The following is a 6404-nucleotide window of genomic DNA, read 5'->3' on the forward strand; positions in this document are numbered from 1 at the left end:
ATAATAACAATATCATGTGTTATTGTCACTATGATTAGGTAACAATCACTCCAAAACTTAGTGGTTTAAAACAATGTTAATTATTATCTCTGTGAGTCAAACATTTGGGAGCAGCTCAGCTGAGCAATTCTAACTCAAGTCAGTCACAAGGTCACAGTGAGGGAATGGGATCATCTCAAAGGCTTCTTCATTCATATATTCTGCAATCATATGTCTTTAGTCTGGGGAGGCAGGAATGGCTAGGAGCTGAAGGCATTAGGGTTCCTCAAGCATTTCCCCATGTCTCTGGACACTCCCTCCACATGGTATCTCCAGCATTGCATCTTCAAGGTAGCCAGACTTCTTACATAGTACATCTAGAGGAGCATGTCCTGAGAGCAAGAGAGCTAAGAAAGAGCTGTATTGCCTTTATGATCCAGCCTTGGAGATCATACAGTGTCACTTGCACATATTCTGTTGGTAGAAGTAGTTATAAAGCTCTACCCCACCTACATATGGAGAAATGTCAATATTGAATTATAAGAGGAGCATGAGGGATGAGATATATATTTTCCATCTTCAGAAAATACAATCTGCCATGCCATACAAGGTTGTTATAAGGATTCAGTGAAATCATTTATACTCATTTTATAAGCTATAAGCACTGCACGAATGTTAGTGTTTTTTTTATTGTAATAGTAATAATAAAATGTTATATCTCCTCTGTTCCAGTCTATTATAGGAGGTAATTTCTAAAGATGGGGCTGAAAGGGCATAGTGAACTTTAATTAAGAAGGAGCTAAGGTAGTAGTAATAGCATAGAAGGCATCTTTACTCAAAGACCAGTAGGACATTATTTATACCAAAAAAAAAAAAAAAAAACCACTTAAAGAAAAGATTTATTTCTTTCCTCTCATTTCTAAAAAAAGAATCATCTGGCTTTGATTATATTTTTCCTTTCCTGCAATTTAGTAGAACCCAAATGTAAGTCTTAGATTTGCTACTAACTCAACAGCATACATATGAGGGAGCTGTCGTATTTCAAGCCAAAGTTACCTCGACAGTTTCTGAAGCTCTATGAAGTTGGGAAGCTAAGAGTTACTTAGGTTCTCTCTGCTAATTCAATGCATTAAAATTTTCAGGCACTTATTTTACAGATCCTAAATTCCAACTTTCAGCTTACAAACATACTTGGAGGGGTGGCAATACAGATTTTTAAAAAAGAGTGAAAGAAAGGAAATAGAAATATTGCCTGTGCCAAACATTCCCTGGGATGGTATATGAGAAGAGAAAGGTTTTTAGGGTTCAGGATTCAGGTCCCATTTAAGGTGGAGCCAAGACAATGGACTGAATAAGAGGCTTGGGGGTCATAGGAAATGCACATAATTAGAGAAATTGGGATCTAATCCCTACCTGAGACCTAATGTCTTCAAATGGTTCTAGGTAGTCTCAGCCCCCTCAGCAAGATAAATGTGGCAAAAAGGTATAGATTCCCCTAAGCGTATAATTATTTTAGGCTGTCACCACCGTTAGCATCAGAGAACTCTGCCTATTAGCTGTTGTTAATACTCAGGCGGTATTTTTAAGTGAAAAATGCAAGGCGCAGAATAGCATTAGAGTATGCAATCACTTCTATAAAAAGAAAATAAAATATATTCATATATATATGTATATATATATATTCATTCATCAACAACTACTTGTCCGGTGAATGTATATGCTTTCGTGTGCATGGACTATCTCTCTGAGAGGGTACATACAAACTGGAAGCAGTCGTTGTCTCTGGCAAGCAGAACTGGGGGGCTGGGAGAGAGGGGATGGGAGAGAGACTTTGTTTTCACTAAATTTACTTTTGTTCTTCTAGACTTTGTACCATGTATATATATATTACCTATTCAAAAAATTGTTTGAAGTTACTCCAGGATAACTTTGGACCAGTGTGCTTGCAAATGTAGCACAGGGCTCCCTGATAGGAGAAAGATCCCGGGCTTTTCATGCCATGGTTCTTTCCCACAATGTGAGTGCTCTGGTTTCTATTTAAAGTACATCATAAAAAGTAGTATCAAAAAGAGCTTTTCATTTGTCTTTGCCTGGGTTCCTCTGAAAGCAAAATCTAAAACAAAGGCTTAAGCGTAAGCAGTGATGGAGGTAGTGATCCCAGTTTGCAGAATGCAGTAAAGGGCTAGAGACAAGAGAGGAAGCCTCTCCAAGGACAGGCTTTTAGATAGCCACCACTGTGGATGCCTATTCTCCTCGATCCTGCGAAAATATCTGAGAAGACTTATAAAATGCACACTAGAACTTGGCTGGGAGAATAGAGAAGGAAGTAGCTGACCATCTGGTCCCACCCCTACTTGTCAAGGTTGCCCTCGAAAGAGTTTCATTTTCCTGAATTTGGAAGTGAACACTCTTGAGTGGCTACAAGATTTCCTAAGATTTTCTACCTGCAGATATAAAAGTAAGCCCAGAGAGGAAGCAAGAGATTCTTTTAACACAGGCCTGAGGTTAGGCACTGTTCAGATGCACCCAAGTAAGGCTGGTGGAAACCCACCCAGAGCTGGTTGCCACAGCATTGGCTAGTATCAGAGAAAAGGCAGAGAAAAGTCCAATCAAGTAATAAAAACTTTCTTTTTATTAAGCTTTGTATTGTTTTTCTGTCCCTGCCCCGCCCCCACCAAAAGCATTAATATTGTACTTTTGAAGTTGAGTCTGCTATATAAAAACCTTGCCAATTGCTTATATACATAAAGAATATTTCTGGAAGGTTACTCAAGAATAGTAACTAGGTGCTTGCATGGAGGAGAACTGGAAGTCAAGAGAGAATTTCACCAAATATCTTGCTGCCGCTTGAATTTTGAGTCACATGAATGTATCATCCATATTACCCACTAAAAATAAACATTGTTTTAAAGATAAAAATATAAGACGTTAAATTAAATTTCAAAATTTTTGAAAATATTAAAAGAAAAATACAAGGTTTTGATTTAAAATGGAGATTTGAATATATATGTTTACCTCCAGTCTATCTAAAATCCTATAAAATAAGAGTTAAGAGATTTTATTAAGTATAAACCAACAAAGCAAAGGCAACAAAAGACAATAAAACAGCAATAAAATTTTGGAAGATGGAAAATAGATGGATGAATCATAACTGACCTAGTGGATTAGAGAAAGCTGAAATTTATGTCAGCAGTGGGAGAAACCAAAATGCACACTGATTTGCATCATAGAACTCCAGTCATACTCAAGAATTAGAGGAACAGACACCAATGAAAGTGGAGTGGATAAGGGCTAAAACCAGGATAGTTAGTTTAAGTCAGTTTGGGAGTAAATTAGACCTTGAATTCCCCCATCTCACTCCACGCAACTGGGGCTGACCCTCTCCCATTCTGGTAAAAAAAAAAAAAAAAAATGGAGAGGATAAACTAGAGGGACTCTATGTGCCCTGAGATACATAGGGCAGAGGTGGGGATCGAAGGGTCTATTGAAAATGGAAGATTAAGTCTATATAACAAAAGATAAAGCCCCCAAGTCCTTTTCCCACTCAGTTCTCAGAATGCTGTCAACTTGGTTTACATCCTTTAGGCAGGAGACTAGTAGGTTCTTCTCCAGATAATCTGGGCAACCCAACAGAAAAGACCTAAAGATACTGACAGCCAAATATTCCTCCCAAGAAGGAGCTGAACTGAATCACCAGAAGTTAAATCTACAAGCCCTTCTTTCTCCATACCCAGAGCTAGTCAGCTTTGTGGTGTCCCTGTTTTAAATATGAGAGGTCTGCTAAGGATCATGTAATATCAAGGAAAGCCAGAGACCAAAGGAACTCAGAAGAAACAAAGATGACACTAAAGAATTACTTTTTTAAAATAAGGTAAAATAAAATAAACGTTTAGTATTCTCAGAGAAATCAGAGAATATTGTACCCATACAAGAGCATGATGTTATAAAAAAAAATCAGGAAGTTTTTATGAAAAGTGTTCTTGAAATTAAATGTTATAACAGCAGAAATAAAATTTTCAATAGAAGGGCTGAGACTTAAAAGTAAGATAATCTCCCAGAAAGTAGAACAAAAAGCCAAAGAGGGATAAAATATTAGAGAGAAAGTTAAATTAGTCCAGGAGGTCCAATATCCAACTAATAGAAGTTTTAGTAAGTGAGAATACAGAAAATGAAGAAGAAAATTATCAAAAATAATTCAAGAAAAATGCCCAAAACTGAAGGGTAAGAGTTGCTACTCACTAAGTACTCAACACAAAGGATTAAAAAAAAAAAGAAAAAAAAAAACCTCAAGGCATATCAGTGAGAATTTTCAGAAAACTAGGATAAAAAAAAGATTTTAAAGAGCATGAAGAAGATAGTATGGAAAATTAGTTCAGCATTAGATTTTCTGAGAGTAACATTTGAAGCTACAGAATAATAGAGAGGAACATAGTCCCAACCTGAAGTCACTCAAATTATTAATAGAGTATGAGAGAGAAAAAAACTCTTTTCAAATATGCAAGCTTTCAAAAATAAATCTTCTATGCACTTTCTTAGCAAGCTACTGAGAGATGCGCTCCTCCAAAATGAAGTAACGAACCAAGAAGCAGGAAGATATACACTCCAGGAAATAGAGATCCAGCTCAAAAAAAGAATAGGAACTAGAAAAAGACAATCCCCCAGGTAGTAAAGGGATGTACAGCAGCCTAAGGTCCAGACTGAAGCAATGCAGAGGTCCTAGGAGAGATGTCTTCAAAAAGATAAAACAGGATGTATTGAGAGAAACTTTAAACTCATGGGGAAGAGATTAGGGATAAATTAGTGAAGAATACATAAATAAACAATGAAGCAAACGAAAAGATTAACTCCAAGAGAAACAAAGAGTAATACCAAAAAGAAAATATAATCATGGTATGTGTGATGGCTCAACTGTGAATATTTCTTTACATGGTCATAATAATATATAAACAGTGAATACTGACCTAACCAAAAATCTTAAAATGATTATGTTGAGAGGATGAAGTGAATGATTAAGTAGCTGAAGGGGTGGTCATTCACAAAAAATAATTAATTAATCAATTAAAAAGCCAAATCCTTGTATTCCTCTGTGGTAAGAATATAAATAGTGGCTTAAAACTAAAATAACATGCAGTAACAATATAAACATGATATTCACAGATATGGAGATAAATATCAAAAGAAAAACAACTGAAGTTATTACATCCAGAGAACAGGAAAATAAAAAAGAAGGAAGGGGATTGAAAGGAACTGCTGTTTTATTTAATAATCATTACAGAACTTTCTGAATGTTTAATCCATTTTTACCTCAAACTTTAATATATATTATTTTTTAATTAATAGAAAGAAAATCTATATACATAATTCCTTAACTTGAATAGAACTATTACTGTATGTAATTATATCCGGCCTTTGAATATATTCTCACATTTTTCACATATTTCACAAGCCTATGAATTTTGTATATCTTTCACTTAAAATATTTTGAGAAATTTTTTCTACATTCTTCCCATTATTTTAATAATTTTATCAAATTATAATATAAATTTAGCAATAATCAAGTGATAATTACAAATTTAATTTGTTTATGATAGTTCATATGTTGAATACTAATCACAAGGTGATGACATGAAGAGATGGGGGCCTTTGGGAGGTGATTAGGTCATGAAAGCAGAGCCTTCATAAATAGAATTAGTGCTCTTATTTATAAAGAGGCCTAGAAAGCTACATTGCCCTTTCCACCATGTGAAGTTATAGTAAGATAACTGTCTATGATGAAGCAGGACCTCACCAGACATCAAATTTGCCAGCACCTTGATCTTGGACTTCCCGACTTCTGGGAACTGCAAGAAATTTCTGTTGCTTATAAGCCACACAGCCTCTGGTATTTTGTCACAGTTGCCTAAATGGACCAAGACAGATTTGCAGATATGACTTACTGAGTAAAAAGAATTTAACATTTCTATAGTTGTTACACATTGTTTTGCATCAAATTTTTGAAAGAAAATTAATATCTAGATTAAGACTAAACATTTCTTTAGCTCACAGAAAACATTTATTCAAATTTCAATCATTTCATAATTAACATGCTTGAAAACACAGCTACAAAACCATTTCAAGAAAGTAAACCATGAAATCTAATTAGAGAAATGCAATAAAATTAATTATATGTTTGCAGTTGTTACAGAACAGACGGTATTTTCTGCAAAAGGGTAAGATTTTTTTAAGATATTAAATTTTTTTTTCACTTAAATTAAAACCCACTTATTTCTTCAAAAAGCCACACAGGAGATTCATCAGTCTCCTTCAATAGTTCTCCAGTTTCTTATCAAAGATTCCCACTGACAATTGTCTTGACCTGGGTCTGTGTGTTAAACCGCTTTCTGTAGAGGAAGGAAGGAGTCTGTCCTCTACCACGGAAGTGTAGA

The sequence above is a fragment of the Pteropus alecto genome, unplaced genomic scaffold (assembly GCF_000325575.1).
Source record: "Pteropus alecto unplaced genomic scaffold, ASM32557v1 scaffold7, whole genome shotgun sequence".
NCBI classification, from domain to species: domain Eukaryota; kingdom Metazoa; phylum Chordata; class Mammalia; order Chiroptera; family Pteropodidae; genus Pteropus; species Pteropus alecto.